At 37.4% G+C, this 16,330-nt stretch overlaps 1 protein-coding gene across 8 annotated transcripts in view; it reads left to right on the plus strand.

Moving 5' to 3' along the window:
• The window catches only part of ATRX (ATRX chromatin remodeler), a 230,856-nt gene that overhangs the window by 122,351 nt on the left and 92,175 nt on the right, over positions 1 to 16,330 (plus strand). The window lies entirely within an intron of this gene.

A 16,330-nucleotide genomic window follows, 5' to 3' on the forward strand; every position in this document is an offset into this window, starting at 1 on the left:
CTGGGTTACAATTGATTCTTCCAGGTATTTGAACATTAGATGATAACAAGAATTCTCTCTATACTCTGTAAACAGTTCTTAAATCTCTTTCCAAACTTCATGTCATCAGAAGAATTCCTGCTTGCCTCCTGTCTTTTAAATGGTCACCATTATATTAAGCTAATATTTGGAATACCTTTGATCCTTTTGTAACAGCAATCTCATATGAGAGCCTATTACTTCATTCTTATTCTTTACCTGGAAAGATGACTAATTGTACTATGTGCAAAAATAATTAATTTTTATCTAAGACTATTAATTATTTGTACAATTTTTTCCTCATCAAATTTTATCTTGTTATATTACTTCAAGATACTATAGGATTTATGTTTGTTCAAAAACGCTGGGTAGCCGGGTTTAGTTGTGCATACACCTCAATCCCAGAGACTCAGGACTCTATGGCAGGAGTATCGCAAGATCAAGGCCAGACTTAGCAACATAGTGAGACTCATAGCAACTTAGCAAGACCCTTTCGCAAAATCAATAAATTAATGAAGGATGGAAGAAAGTTACTAAAGTAAGTCTATGTATGTAACTCAGTAGTAAAATATCCCTGTGTTCAATATCCAGTCTCCCTAATGCAAAATAAAATGCCTCCGTAATTATTACTGTTAAAGTTACTACTAGTTTTTAGAATCCATGGCTTGCCCCCCCCCCCAAGGATGATGTACAAAAGTTGCTACCATTGTAAGTCTAATAATTACATTGTCTTTTTGCTATGATCAAGTTGGATATCTAAAAATCCTATAGTTGATTTATTCTTTTTTTGTTTTGCTGTAGTTTTTTTTTTTGGTTCTAATTAGTTATATATGACAAGAGAATGTATTTTGACACATCATATATAAATGAAGTATAAATATTCATTATTCTGGTTGTACATGATATGGAATTACACTGGCCATGTAGTCATATATGCACATAGGGGAATAATGTCCAATTCATTATACCACCCTTCCTACCCTGAGACCCTCCTCCCCTCAGCCTAATCCAAAGTACCTCTATTCATTCCTGATGACTCCCCTTCCCCCAATGTGAATTAACCCCCACACATCAAGAAAACATTTGGAGGCTGGGATTGTGGCTCAGGGGTAGAGCGCTCGCCTAGCATGGGCAAGACCCGGGTTTGATTCTCAGCACACATAAAAATAAAGGCATTGTATTGTGTCCATCTACAAAAATGATATTCATTCATTCATTCATTCATTCTCTCTCTCTCAAAAAAAAAAAAAACATTTGGCCTTTGTTTTTTCTGGGATTGACTTATTTCACTTAGCATAATATTCTCCAGCTCCATCCATTTACCTGTAAATGCCGTAATTTCATTCTTCTTTAAGGCTGAATAATATTCCATTGTGTATATATACCATATTCTTCCATTCATCTGTTGAAGGGCATCTAGGTTGGTTCCATGGATTGGCTATTGTGAACTGAGGCACTGTAAATATTGATGTGGGTGCACCACTGTGGTCTGCTGATTTTAAGTCCTTCGGGTATAAACCAAGGAGTGGGATAGCTGGGTCAAATGGTGGTTCCATTCCAGGTTTTCTGAGGAATCTGTATACTTTTATACAGAGTGGTTGCATCAATTTCCAGGCCTCCAGCAATGTATAAGTGTACCTGTTCCCCCACATCCTTATCAATATTTGTTGCTGCTTGCATTCTTGATAATTGCCATTCTGACTGGAGTAAGTTGAAATCTTAGAGTAGTTTTGATTTGCATTTCTCTGGTTGCTAGAGATATTGAACATTTTTTCATTCATATATATATATGTATATGTATATATATATATATATATATATATATATATATATATATATATATATATGTTGTACTATACATATATGTTGTAGTAGAACACAATACCTGTAATTTTTTTTTAATATTTATTTATTTATTAGTTATTGGCGGACACAACATCTTTGTTTGTATGTGGTGCTGAGGATCGAACCCGGGCCGCATGCATGCCAGGCAAGCGCGCTACCGCTTGAGCCACATCCCCAGCCCAATACCTGTATTTTTTAATATTTTTTTAAAGTTTTCGGTGGACACAACATCTTTATTTATTTATTTATTTTTTTATGTGGTACTGAGAATCAAACCTAGCGCCCCTCGCATGCCAGGCAAGCACGCTACTGCTTGAGCCACATCCCCAGCCCCACAATATCTGTATTTTATTTTTTTATTTTTATGTGGTGCTGAGGATCAAACCCAGCGCCTTGCACATGCTAGGCAACCGCTCAACCACTGAGACACATCCCCAACCCTTTTTTGATCGATTGTATTTCTTCTTCTGTGAAGTGTCTGTTAACTTCCTCTGCCCATTTATTGATTGGGTTCTTTTTTATGTTAATTTTGAGTTATTTATGTATCCTGTTCCTGGAAATTAGTGCTCTATCTGAGATGCATGTGTTAAAGATTTTCTCCCATTCTATAGTCTCTTACTTCACATTATTGTTTCCTTTGCTGAGAAGAAGCTTTTTAGTTTGAATCCATCTAACTTATTGATTCTTGATTTTACTTCTTGGAATTTAGGAGTCTGGTTGAGGATATCAGGTTCTAAACTGACAAGATGAAGATTTGGGCCTACTTCTTCTATGAAGTGCAGGGTCTCTTTTCTAGTGCCTAAGTCTCTGGTCTAATTTGAGTTGACTTTTGTGCAGGTTGAGAGGCAGAAGTTTAATTTCATTTTGCTACATGTGGATTTCCAGTTTTCCCAGCACCATTTGTAAAAGAGGCTGTCTTTTCCAATGTATGTTTTTTAGTGCCTTTGTGTAGTATGAGTTAATTGTATTTATGTGCTTTGGTCTCTGTGTCTTCTCTTCTGTGCCCTTGGTTTACATGTCTATTTTGGTGACAATCCCATGCTGTTTTTGTTACTCTTGTTCTGTATTATAGTTTAAGATCTGCTATTTTGATGCCTGCTTCTTCACTCTTTTTGCTAAGGATTGCTTTGGCTATTCTGGCTCCTTTTACAAATGGATTTCATGATTACATTTTCTGGTTCTATAAAGAATGTTATTGGGATTTTAATAGGAATTACATTACATCTGTGTCAATCTTTAGTTACTATGGCCATTTTGATAGTATTAATTCTGCCTACCCTGGAGCATGTGAGAAGTTTCCATCTTCAAAGGTCTTCTTCTATTTCTTTAGTTTTCATTGTAAAGGTATTTTAAGTCTTTTGTTAGATTGATTCCGAAGTATTTTATTTTTTAAGGCAATTGTGAATAGGGTAGTTTTCCTAATTTCTCTTTCAGTGGATTCATCACCAATGTATGGTACTGATTTTATATCCTCTTACTTTGCTGAATTCATTTACTAGTATTGGAAGTTTTCTGGTGGAATGTATTGTATCTTCTAAATATAGAATGATGTCTTTGGCAGATAGTGATAATTTGAGTTCTTTTCCTATTTATAGCCCTTTAATGCATTTTGATACACTGTACACAAATGGAGAACAACTTCTTATTCTTCTGCCTGTACATATGCAGAGTCATGCCGGTTATGCAATAATTCATGTATATAGGGTAAAAATGTCTGTCTGATTATACCAACCTTCCCACTTGAACACTCCCTCCCGTCCTCTCTGCCAATCCAATGTCAAAATGCATTATGCTGTCATATATAACTAATTACAACAAATTAAAAAATATATAGAATAAACTGCCAGTTTGAGTATCATAATGCTAACATCTTAAATGGTTTTTAAAGTCAACTGGATGATTAATGTAATTCTGCAATTATGATAAAAATAGTTTAAGAGCCTTCCAGAATACAAAATTGCTCGAAGAATACTTTTAAAATTAAAATTTTACCAGGACACATGAGAAATTAAATCATATTTTCCTTCATTAAAATTTTCAATGTAGTAATGTAACTTTAATGCTGGCCCCCGCTTCAGCACCTTATACTATATTCCATGGGATAGTCAGGTTTCTTGCCTCTGTGCCTAAAAGATCTGATCAGAACAATTTTAGAGAAGAACAGTTTATTTGAGGGCTCATGGTTTCAGAGGTCTCTGTCCATAGAAGTGTGGTTCCATTCCTCAGGGCATAAGGTGAGACAGAACATCATGGTAGGAGAGGGTGGCAGAGAGAGAGAGATTGCACTCTTCAGATACAGAATATATACTCCACAGCCACGCCCCTAGTGAACCACTTCCTGCAGCCTCACCCCTGCTGCCTCCAGGCTCCACTCTCTTAATCCCATGAGGGATGGATTTGCTGATTTGGTTAAGGCTATAGCCCAATCATTCGTCCTCTAAACCTTCTTCTGTTGTCTCTCATGTGAGCTTCAGGGGACACTTCATCATCACATTATTCTTTAGCAGCAGCAGAAATTTTCTGTCAATTTCATGTTGCCTAAAGAGGTTGTCAACTGGGCCTGCTGTCTGAGCATCTGTAGGCTTCATGAATTGGATGAGTTCATCCACACACCAGGGTGACGAGTCTTAAAGAAGCCTTTTTTTTTTTTTTTCAAGGACACTGATGTCAGGTACAGCTTCACTCCTCTTCTGCATTTGGCATTTATCTTTGGAGTAACTACTCTTGGGAGATTATTTGTTGTCAACTAGTATGAACTTGTAGTTGCTTGGTACCTCCTGAGAAAAATCTCTGTAGAAAGAAGTTTAAATAAAATTTCTACAAGCAGGATTCAAGGAGTCTCATGAATTTAGTCATGAATTCTTAGACTCTCTAAGAAAATTTTCCTCTTTGGGCATGCCCTCTCCCTCAGGAAACAGTAATTCTTTTTTTTTTTTTTTTTTGGTGGGGGGTTGTAGTAATTCTTCTTTAGAGGCATTCACCTTTGCTTTGAGCAGCTTGGCATAGAGGAGAATCCTATAAGATACATGTTGCAGAGGAGATGGATTGATGGTTTTCTTTCCTGTTATTTCCTCTTTTACCTGCACACATGAAGTGTTGGGTTCGATCCTGACCACTGATTTATCTTTATCAAGCTCTGTAGGGCTATGAGCTTTCCTTTTAGAGGAGCTGAGAGAGTGGCTCCTCAAAAGGTTTTCATACTGCGGACTGTGGCCTTAAGTCTCAAGAAAGCAAAGAGCAAATGATGTACTATTCATACATGGAAGATGAATGGAAGGTGTTTCCCCATCGGAAGAAGCAGTATTCAGTGCTCCTCCATGATTATCTGGCCTGAGGTATCCCAGGATAGTCTCAGACTGAAAGGCAGAATACACACAGGCCTGCACATTCTGGCAGAGCACCACGTTTCCAGAGTCTTGAGTACTTCATTGCCTCATGGTCCTACAAGATACTCCAGGCTTATGGTATATCATCCCATGCCTCAGATCAGCTATTTCTCCATACACCATGGTTACTCTTATTGAAAAAAGTGGCATTCACAAAGATCCTGGTCCTGGGTATGCGTGCTCCTAATTGGATTTTGGTTTTAATCAGCTTTTTTTTTTTTTTTGGCTGCCGTGACTAAAGTACACTACCAGCACGATTGTAGAGGAGGAAGAGTTTATTTGAGGGCTCATGGTTTCAGAGGTCTCTGTCCATAGAAATGTGGCTTCATTCCTCAGGGTTTAAGGTGAGACAGAACATTGTGGCAGGAGAGGGTGGCAGAGGGAATCAGCTCATATCATGCTTATCCGGAATGAGAGACTTCACTGGCCAGATACAAATATATACCCAAAGCCATGCCCAAAATTTTCACCATTTCTAGCAGCATCTTAGCAGTTCAGTTTCCACTCAGTTAATACCTATCAGAGGATTAAATCACTGAATGGGTCAAGACTCTTGTAACTCAGTGATTTCTCCTCTGCACCTTTTTTGATTGTCTTACATGTGAACTTTTAGGGGACACCTCACATCCACGAAAGCTCACAACATGAAATACAATTTTTCATTTCCAGGGTTATGTATAGTCAACAGGGTAAGATTGCTGAAAGTTCAAGTCCAAAATCTTCTCTGAGGCTCAAGGCAATCTCATGTTGTGTACTTTTGTAAACATAAAGCAGTTTACAAGTGTCCAATATGTAATGGCACACTGTAAATGATTGCATTCACAAAATTAGGGAGATAGAAAGACGGATAGGACCAAGGCAAGGCCAAAATCCAGCTGGGTAATGAAGTCTTGTAGCTCCTTGTCCAGAATCTTGGGCACATGATATCTTAGTGTTCTCTCCAAGGGCATGTATAGCTCCACCCCTATGGCCTTGTTGGTTGCAGCTCAAGTGGCTTGTCTCTGCTCAGTTGTTGCAACTTTCCTAGGTCAATGTCCTATGGTTACTCACATTTCTTTTTTCAGGGGTCTCCACTGCAGCTTTGACTTACTCCTCACATCTCCACATTTTCACTTCTCAGGGAGTGCCTGCAGGGACTCTGACCATGCTGCACTTTGCCTGGCTTCCCAGCCCCTCCTTTAAAATCCTAGTGGAAGCCTCCATGAACCCCTAAGTCATCCTTCATTCTTGCAGAACCAGCAGCACATGTCGGTTGCCATCTCAAGCAATAACTCACTGCAGCACCCTCTGAGTGTCGGGGTGGCTGAGCATGTTGGGAAAAAAAAGAAACGTTTTAGGCCCCCTTGTGCAAGAAGGGTGCTCCAGTGGTCTCAATAAAATTTTTACTTTTACTCCCTTGAACTTGAGTTGGGTGTGGTCTTATCAGCTCCTGAGATGCCCTGAAGCCATATTTCTTTGTATATCTGGCAAAGTGTTTTTTTAGTGGCAGTTATATCTTTTAACATCTGCAACTTCCTTAGCCCCAGTTTTACTCTAGCCTTTCAAGTCCAGGTTTTTGAAAATAAGTTCTGCTTTGCTTTCTGTTCCTTAGTATCACAATAAGTTTGGCTAAAAGCCGTCAGCCATGTCCATGCCACCTCCTGAATGCTAGGCTGCCTAGATAATTCTTCTGCCAGATTAAGAAGTTCATCACTTTTAAAATCAGCCTCACAAAGAGTCTCAGGATAAAATACTGACAGCTTCTCAGCCAAAACATAACAGGAATGGCCTGTCTCCAAATTCCAATGGAGTTGTTCTTTGAACCCTCTTGAGCCCTATCTTCACTATCCCAGTCCTATTGGCATTCTGTTCTTTGAGCTCCCACCAGAATCATCCATTAAGCCCTGCTTACAACAACCTAAAGCATTTCCAGCTTGCACTATTAAGTATCTCAGAATTCTTCCCACCAGTTCCAAAAAGCTCAAAAATCTTCTGATCCTTATGGTCAGGTTAGTCACACTAATGACCCCACTTCTCTGTACCAATTTCTGTTTTATCAGGTTTTTCGCTGCTGTGACTAAAGGACCTACCAGCATAGCGTTTTTTCTTCTAGGGCCTCTCAGTAGACAGAGATCATATGAGCATGGTGTACAATCCATGTACGTGTGTATGTATGCATGTGTGTGTGTATGCATACATATGTGTGTATATTAAAACATGGTTTAGTAAATAGTGTCCTCACCTCTAGCCCAGTACCACACTGCTTATTTTTTCTTTTGTTTTTTGTTAAGCCATAACTTTTATTTCCTTTTTCCTACGATACACTTATATGTTTTTTCAGTCTCATGTGTAAAGTATTTGTGTGTGTTGCAGTGGGATTGAATCCAGGGGTACTTTACTACTGAGTCATATTCCCATCTCTTCTTACTGTTTATTTTGAGACAAGGTCTTGCTACATTGTCAAACCTGGCCTCATGTTTGTGATCCTCCTGCCTCTGCCTCCCAAGTCACTGGGATTACAGGTGTGTTCCACTGCATGTGGCTCAGTATTGTAGAATCTCTGCTCTTGTGACAAACAAACTTATCCACTAGAGTACATTGTTTATGGTTGCTTCTTTCTGTACCTTTATAATTTCCAGTTAAGACATCATTTTCCAAAATTACATAGGCTAATTCCTTTATTTTGTTTGCATATATTAAAGTTTATACTTTGTAATATTGTTTAGTGGATTTTGACAATGAATAAAGATATGTATTTGTAACTTTATTACTATAGTAGTTTCTTAAAACATCTTACCATTATTTTTGGTAACCTGATCATTCATTATTTTCTCACTTATAATTATGGCTGGACTTTTTTTTAACTTAATACATTTTATTTAGTTGACTTTTGAGTCACATTGCCATTGGTTAATATATGACAAACTTATTCAGCATTGATGGATCCATACTTGGGTAAGCCCTATCAAATTGGTGAGAGTGGTGAAAGGTTTAAGAGAGATTCGAATCTCATTCAGCATCAGAGAATTCATACTGAAGAAAAATATTACCAGTGTGATGAATGTGGCCAATGTTTTAGCCCGATTTCCCATCTTACTCAGCACCAGAGAATCCATAGTGTGGACAAGCCCTACCAGTGCAGTGCATGTGGGAAATGCTTCAGCCAGAGCTCTCTTGTGAAGCAGCATTTGAAAGTGCACAAGGAAGAAAAGCCATGTAAAACCCAGGATAAAAACCCCAGGGTTGTTTTTTTTTTTTTTTTTGCCCCAGGGCAAAAGTCTCAGTATCATATTGGAAAGCTATTACAGGAAGGAAATCAGTGGATGGTTGTGCCAAATTATGGCGGTCCTTCAGCCCTTTTTTTGATGGGGGGGATGGTTTAGATACAGACTACTCTTTGAGAATTTCCGAATGTTATATAGTAGAGCACTTAGAATACTGGGTTCTTCACTAGCATGAAGATATTGGAAATTTAATGACACGGGGCTGAAAGAAAGTTCAGCTGCTGTTATTTTTATGTTACTGGAACACCAAAACCTAAAAATATAAAGTCCTTGATCTATATTCTGTTATAATTTCTCAAGTGTGTGTAGGATCAAATAACTCCTTAAACTATACAAAAAAGCAAAATGGTAAAAGTTAACCTAATAAATGTTTTTAAAAATTTTGAAACAAAAAAAAAATCCTTGATCTCATTTGAAATTGCTTCCTTCATTCTTTTGAAAAAATGCACTTTAAGTACTCAGTCTTAGTATTTTCTGTGAAAGGAATACAAAAAGCGAGAGGGAATTAATTTCATTAGCTTTGAAGTTCGGTGACATTAGGAGATCTTATGTTTGTAAAAAGCTTGAGTTTTTCTTATTGTGGAGAATTACACATAACAAAACATTTTCATAGTGTTCTGTGACTATCACAATTATTCCATTGGAAATGCAGAAATTCTTCATCACCCTGAAAATAAATTCTGTACCTATTAGCACTCATTACCACTAATCTGCTTTCTGTTTCTATGGATTTGCATATTCTGGATATGTTAATAAGATGGAATCATGTAATATCTACCTCATTGATTTAGCTTAACATTTTAAAGGTTTATCTATATTAAAATGTGCATCAGTAGTCTGTTAACATTTCCTGCCAAAGAATATTACACTGTATGCATACTAACCATATTTTTATTGATGGACCTTTACCTTGTTTTTATTTTTGAGTACTATGAATAATGCTGCAATGAACATTCATGTAAAAGTTTTTATTTCTGCATGTATTTTTTCATCCCTCTGGATATTTAGCTAAGAATGGAATTTCTAGGTTATATGGTAACATAATGGTTCATATTTTGAGGAAATGCCAATTTTCCACAGCATTTGCACCATTTTTTTTTTACCAGGAGTGCATGAAAATTCTTCTTTCTCCATTTCTTTAACACTTGTCATTGTCTGTTTTATTATATCTTTCCTTGTGGGTATAAAGAAGTATCTCATTGTGGTTTTAACACACATTTTCCTAATGAGTAATTATGGTCAGCATCTTTTCATATATTTGTTGGTTATTTGTTTATTCTCTTTGGAAAAATTTCTTATTCAAAACCTTGTTCAGTTTGTAGTGGGTTTTCTTTAACCCCCCACCCCCACCCTTTTGGTTCTGGGTGTTGAACTTAGACTCAACCAATGAGACTCATTTTTACATTGTTTTCAAGATATATATTTTGTCTTCACTGTCTGAGGTCCTGTCTTCCAAGTGGTCTAATCTGTTGATGTTGCTTTCAGTTGAACTTTTAATTTAGTTTATTGTTTCTTTCATTTCAAGGATTTCTATTTTTTTAAGAACCTCTATCTCCCTATTAATCTTTTGCTTCTTGTATTTGTTTATGTAGCTCTTTGTGAAAATGATCTTTTGCTTCCTGTACCTGCTCTTATAGCATCCTTTAATTCTCAGAACATTTTCATTATGTGCATCCTGAGCTCCTTCCCTGTCATTTCTCCTTCTGTGCTGGCCATGGATTCTAATAATGTGGTATCTTAATTTGTTTGGGGCACTTTCTTCCCTTGTCTTTTCATATTGCTAGTGTGTCTTCCCTTCTAGCACTGTGGATCCCAGGCATTACCATTTTTACCCTATAGGCTTATAGTGACCCTGGAGGGAACCAGTATCTCTCTTTTGAGGTGAAGGACAATGTTAACAGATCCCAAAATAAACAATATACACCCTAAAAACAAAATGTTTGCTATTAAGACATTTATACTTTGGTCACAATGTACAGAAATGGTGAATTCAATTATTATCTACAATATACTCAGTAGGCTTCTAAAAGTATTTACAGTTTCTGATGGTGGACAAAGAACTTGTGGTGAGTAGTAGGATGATATGCTGAGGAGGTAGGAGGTGAGGATATAGAGTTATTATATCTTAGGAAGTGTGAAGGAGAATTCTAAAGAAGAAGATTAGTAGCAGGAGAAGGGAGAGGAAGTAATTTTGGGTATAGAAGCAAGTGGGAAGACAGTAGAGTACATAAAACAAACACATATAAAGAAAAGTAAAAAATGTTAAAATAGTAGAATTGGTGGGGGAAAAAAGGAAAAAAGAAAAAAGAATATACAACATAACTGTAATATACTATTCAGTCATCCCAGTTCTCAAAATCCTAATTCATGCAAAGTACTTGGTTTCACATCTGATGGGGATATGAGGGTGGGAGAATAGAGATGGAGAGGAAAAAAATATCTTGAAGGAAGAAACAGGGATTGTTTAGGTTGGAGATCAGTACCTTTCCTGCTTCCCTTCTCATCCATTAGGTAGGGTCCTCTGTTGTTAGTTTATATCTCCGCCCTCAGGATGGTGAAGCTAACCAGGGTGTTACTGTGCTGGAGTAGTGGCTGCTAGGGAGAGGGGGCAGTTAGAAACTGAGTACCTGGCCAGCTGGGCTTCCAAACTGAGAGTTGCCCCCATTGAAGGTGGTGATGAAAGTTACCCAAGATGAAGGTGCCTGCTTTCAGCTATTGGATGTTGGGTCATGTGTGGAGGTGGTGGGGGAGTCGAGCGATAGCATTGGAAGATGAGTTCAGAGACAAGCTCTGTGGCATGTAGTGTGTGGCTGTTGCCTGAGTTCAGGGACTTTGTGAAGTTCTCAGGTGCAGGCAGGCTACGGCACACAGGGGACTATCTCCGCTGCTGCAGAGTCCCAAGATGGTGGCAACCAGGGGAGCCCCACGTTGGCAGATGGGGTTCCAAACAAGAGTGGTGGCCAAACAGTAGTGGTGGCTGGAGTTCCTGCTTGTGGGAAGCTGCTGGGTGTCCTGTGTGGGAGCGGCTTGTGTGATTTCTGCTCGGGTGGGTGGCTGAAAGTTCTGTGTGGGTGCTGCTGCCCATAGTCGATAGTCCTGCTCCGGTACCCAGTAGTCCTATATGGGCAAATAGTTGGGATACCTCCTCTGACTCTGAACCCTGGACTGCCTGGTGACTGTGATTTCTGTGCATGAGCAGGAATGTTGCTCATAGAGAAGCAGTATACTCCCAGGTCATGGAGTGACACACAATGTTGCCTCCCTCTGGCCCGCCATCTTGGATCCTCTTTTTATCTTTTTCTTGCTGTTGATTTAACCCAGGGTTGCTTTTCCACTGGGCTACATCCCCATCCCTATTTTTTTTTTAATTTTTAATTTTTTGTTCTTTTTAGATATACATGACAGTAGAGTATATTTTGAAATTTTTATATAGGCATGGAGCATATCTTATTCTAATTAAGATTCCAGTCTTGTGCTTGTGTATTATGTAGAGCTTCATTGTGGTGTATTCATATATGTACATAGGAACGTTATGTCTGATTCATTCCACTGTCTTCCCTATTCCTTTTCCCCCTCCCTTCCCTGCATTCCCCTTTGTCTAACCTTCAGTTCTTCACCTCTCCCCTTTTGTTGTGTGTTATCGTCCACATATCACACAGAACATTTTACCTTTGTTTTTTTTTAATATGTGTACAATGTTAGATCACAATATAAATATCATTTTTATTTCAATTAAGTTTACTAACTGTACATAAAATGTAACAATTATGCATATTAATGGGGTGCCATGTAATGTTTCAGTACATATGTACATTGTATAGGGTTCAAAACATATCTATCTCCTCACATTAATTGTTCCTTTATGGTGAAAACATTCAAAATTCTTTTTCTAGTTTTTGAAATGTACAATACATTATTATTATCTGTTTTCACCATGCTGTGCTAAAACACAATAAATTCTTTCTCCAATCTAACAATAACTTAGTAGGCATGGATCAAGCTTTCTCTAATGGGAAAACGTAAACATTGACTAGATATTTGGCATTAAGATAGCTGATGACCAATTTAGTAATGACTTAAAAAAGAGTCCTTGTATTTTAGAGATAGATATGGAAGTGTTTATTCTGAATGAAATGATGTGATTTTAAGAGATGAGTTGAGAGAAGTGTGCAGGAATTTTAAAGAAAAAAAAAAAAAGACAGATTGGCCATGAGTTGATCTTGTTTTCGGAAGTGAGAGATGGGCATACGGATCTCCATGTCCTTCTGTTTGAATGCCTGAAGTTTTTCAGAATAAAAGCTAAAAAAAGAAAAAACCCAAAGAAAAAGAAATAAATCCACCCCTTATCACAGACTGCAGAGCGCTGGAGAGTTTAAACTCTAAAGGAGACTCTATTAGGTATAAGACAAAGTAAGAAGTCGTCAAAATGAAATTTCCTCTTCTGTAGCACTAGTACTAAGATGAGAATTTCAGGAGACTTCATTGTAGCTGGTCAAGTTTTCCATCAACGGAATGTTCCAAATCTTTACAAACCATCTGGAAAGCAAGGATTTGGCTAGATTTCCATTCCACTGGTTTATGGAGATTGGGTAAGTCATTTCACTGGTTTATATCTCAGTTTTCTCATTGTTGGAAGGAAGTTACTGAGGACATTATTCAAGTGTATTACAGAGTGTCCTCCTTACAGCCAACCCTTGGGAAAAATTCCTTTCTGGTCTTGGCAGTAACACCCGTGCTTCTCTTGAATAGTCAGTTTGCTTTTAGCTTCAAAAACACTGATCCGACCGTAGGTAAGGTTCCCTTGACCCTGGCTCGCCAACTCCCTTCGGGCTACAGCTGGTACTGTGACCGTGACCATCCGGCACACTCCAGACGCCCGTTGGGGGGAGGGAATTCACACCACTAAGACCTTTACTGGTCACAGTGGACCCTCTGGTGATCCGTTTCCCTTTGGGGCGTGACGCTTCTGAGTTTACACGAGAGGTTCTGTGGTTTTTTCCTTCTCCGCTGCCGCTGCTGTTTCCTGCGGGGTTACCACCTTTGTTTTTTTTTTTTTTTTTTTGGTGTGGGGGAGGTTTTTCTCCCCATTCATTTTTATGTTTTTAGTTTTAGACAGGGTCTCACTAAGTTGGTAAGACTGGCCCCCATCTGGATTTTTCCTACCTCAGCCTATCAAGTTGCTGGTATTACAGGTGTGTGCCACTTTACGCAGCTCTTTGATTTCATTTTTCTTGCCTAATGGACCTTCCTAGAGCTTCCTATACAATATCGCATGTAAATTGTGAGAAAGTTTGTCTTGTTTTTGATTTTGGGAAGCTCAATTAACTATGGTGTTAACTGTGTTTTTTCTAAAAAAACAAATACCTTTTATGAGGGTTGGATATTTGGTTTATTTTTTGTTAACTTTGAAAAATAAATACTTATATTACCTTTGTTAGCACTTAACTGGAGCTATGGCTTTTCTGTTAGGTTTTATGGAATATTCTTTGAAGTCTTACCTTTCATTTCCTTTCCAGAGTATATAAGAAGCTTAGAGATACCTTGGTTTGTCATATCGGAAAAATCATCTGTACTGCATGGAGAATCCCCTGTTTTCTATTACTATATATAATATATACTAAGAGGCATGTGTAAGCTCTAAAATGTATTGGCAGTAATCACTTTTTTATATAATTTTTCTTTCCATCTAAACCTAAAGTATCGGGCTATTTATAAGGGATCTGTTAAACAAAACACTTGCTTTTCCAGTACATGTTTTCTTTCTTTGCCCAATTTGTCCTCTCTGATTTGGGGTCTGACTGGTGGTAGTGAAGGATAATATAAGTGATAGCTGAGTTTATGAAGGCCTGACTTTGGGTATGTTGTGGCATAAAAATCTGAATTGTAGTTTAAGATGGAAGTAAAGTGTAAGAGGTAGGAGATACCAGATTCTTAAGAATGAGATCAGGTCATAAATTCACAAGTGTAAGCTATTAGGACAGAATCCTGGAATAGTGGGAGCATGTATTAGGATGGAATTTGTTTAGAACTGACCAGAGTTTTTGGACAGCAGTATTCATATGTGAACTCTGGTTCTCTGGTTATCGCTGCATAATTATTAGCCAAAGTCTTAGTGGATTAAAGTGACAACTATCTTTTCATTATTTCTCCTTGTTTTAGTGTCTCAGGGTTTTGCAGTAGGCTTGCATGGACAGTTTCCAATATTTTATCAGTTTTTTCCTTAATATTTTGATTTTTAAAATTTACCAATACATAGCAATGTAATACACTAAAAATAAATTTAAGTATAACAGTATATAAAAAGACGTTTATTTTGTTTTCCTCTCCTATCCTGCCACTTATTTTAAAGCATATTTTCCTACTTAATATCTTCAAATTGATCTGTTGGAGTCTAATTAACATTACTGTTCTTGATTGTTCATTAGGTGTGTTTGTGGTACAATATTGACGGCATCATTTGATTTCAGCAATAATGTCTGCCTACATAATTAGAATAAATATTAAAAGTATACTGAACCATCTTAACATCCTTTAATATCAGGCTTGAGTTTGTGTGCAGTGATCCATACCTGTAATGCAGCTTGGGAGGGTGAGACAGGAGGATCACAAATTCAAAGCCAGCTGTTGCAACTTAGCAAGGCTCTAGGTAACTTAGTGGAACACTGTCTCAGAATGAAAAATAAAAAGGGCTGGATATATGGCTTAGTGGTTGAGTGCCTCTGGGTTCAATCCCTGGTACAAATCATCATCATCATCATCATCATCATCAGTCTTGAATTTTGAACAGAAATTTTCTTATATACTTTTGTTAGATCTCTTTCCTTCTACTGCCCAGAATGTCATGGCTGCTATTGTCCCTGTACTTTCTGTTAAATGATTTCTAAGTGTAAATATTTTCATTCCCTACTACCTCAGTTGTGTATGATTTTTGGGAATGAAATTTTCCAGAAAATGTGTTTCCATGCTAAAATTAAATTGCATTTCTTTTAAATATTAATTTTTTTTGAAATGGCTTTTGCTCAGATTGACCTTGAATTCCTGAACTCAGGCCTTTAAAGTAGCTTTGAATACATGCTCATGTCAGTGCTCCTAGTTTAAACATTAAAATTCTTTATTAAAAAATAATTATCTTAGAAACTTATATTTATTACTATTAGTAAATACAATGTAAACAACAAAATTTAGCTTTTGGAGTTGTTTCCTCAGATATCATTAATAAGAATTGGGCTTGCTCTCCCCCTACTGCTTTGTTAACTAATAGTCTTTTTAAGTTAAAGAAATTACAAATGTAATTTATGTTCTTAATCAAAATGCAAACTGAAGGGGCCAGGGTTGTGGCTCACAGGTAGGGACTTGCCTAGCATGTGTGAGGCACTGGCTTTGATCCCCGGAACCACATAAAAATAAGCAAATAAAGGTATTGTGTCCATCTACAACTAAAAAAGATATTTAAAAAATTCAAAAGAAGAAAAAGGATTGTGTGCTGGAACATAAACGTTTCCTTCCTTCTTAGTCCTCTATCATTTCATGTATATTCTTCCAGACATTTTTTGTACTTACAGAAGCATGTATTTTAGTTTGCAATATTTAGAGTCCTCAAAGCTACCTTCAGGTTCAGTAATTCACAGGAAGGACACACAGAACTAAGGAAAGCTATGATACCCAGGGTTATTGTTTGGTATAATAAAAGAAATCAAATTAAAATCAGAAATAGGAAAAGGCACATAGGACAGAGCACCAGATAATTTCTTGAGTGATCTTTCAGTGGAATCATTCACAGAGGTCTAGCTTCTTCCAGCAATTAATGAATGACAGTAT

This window comes from Spermophilus citellus (assembly GCF_964194105.1).
Source record: "Spermophilus citellus genome assembly, chromosome: X".
Taxonomy (NCBI): Eukaryota; Metazoa; Chordata; class Mammalia; order Rodentia; family Sciuridae; genus Spermophilus; species Spermophilus citellus.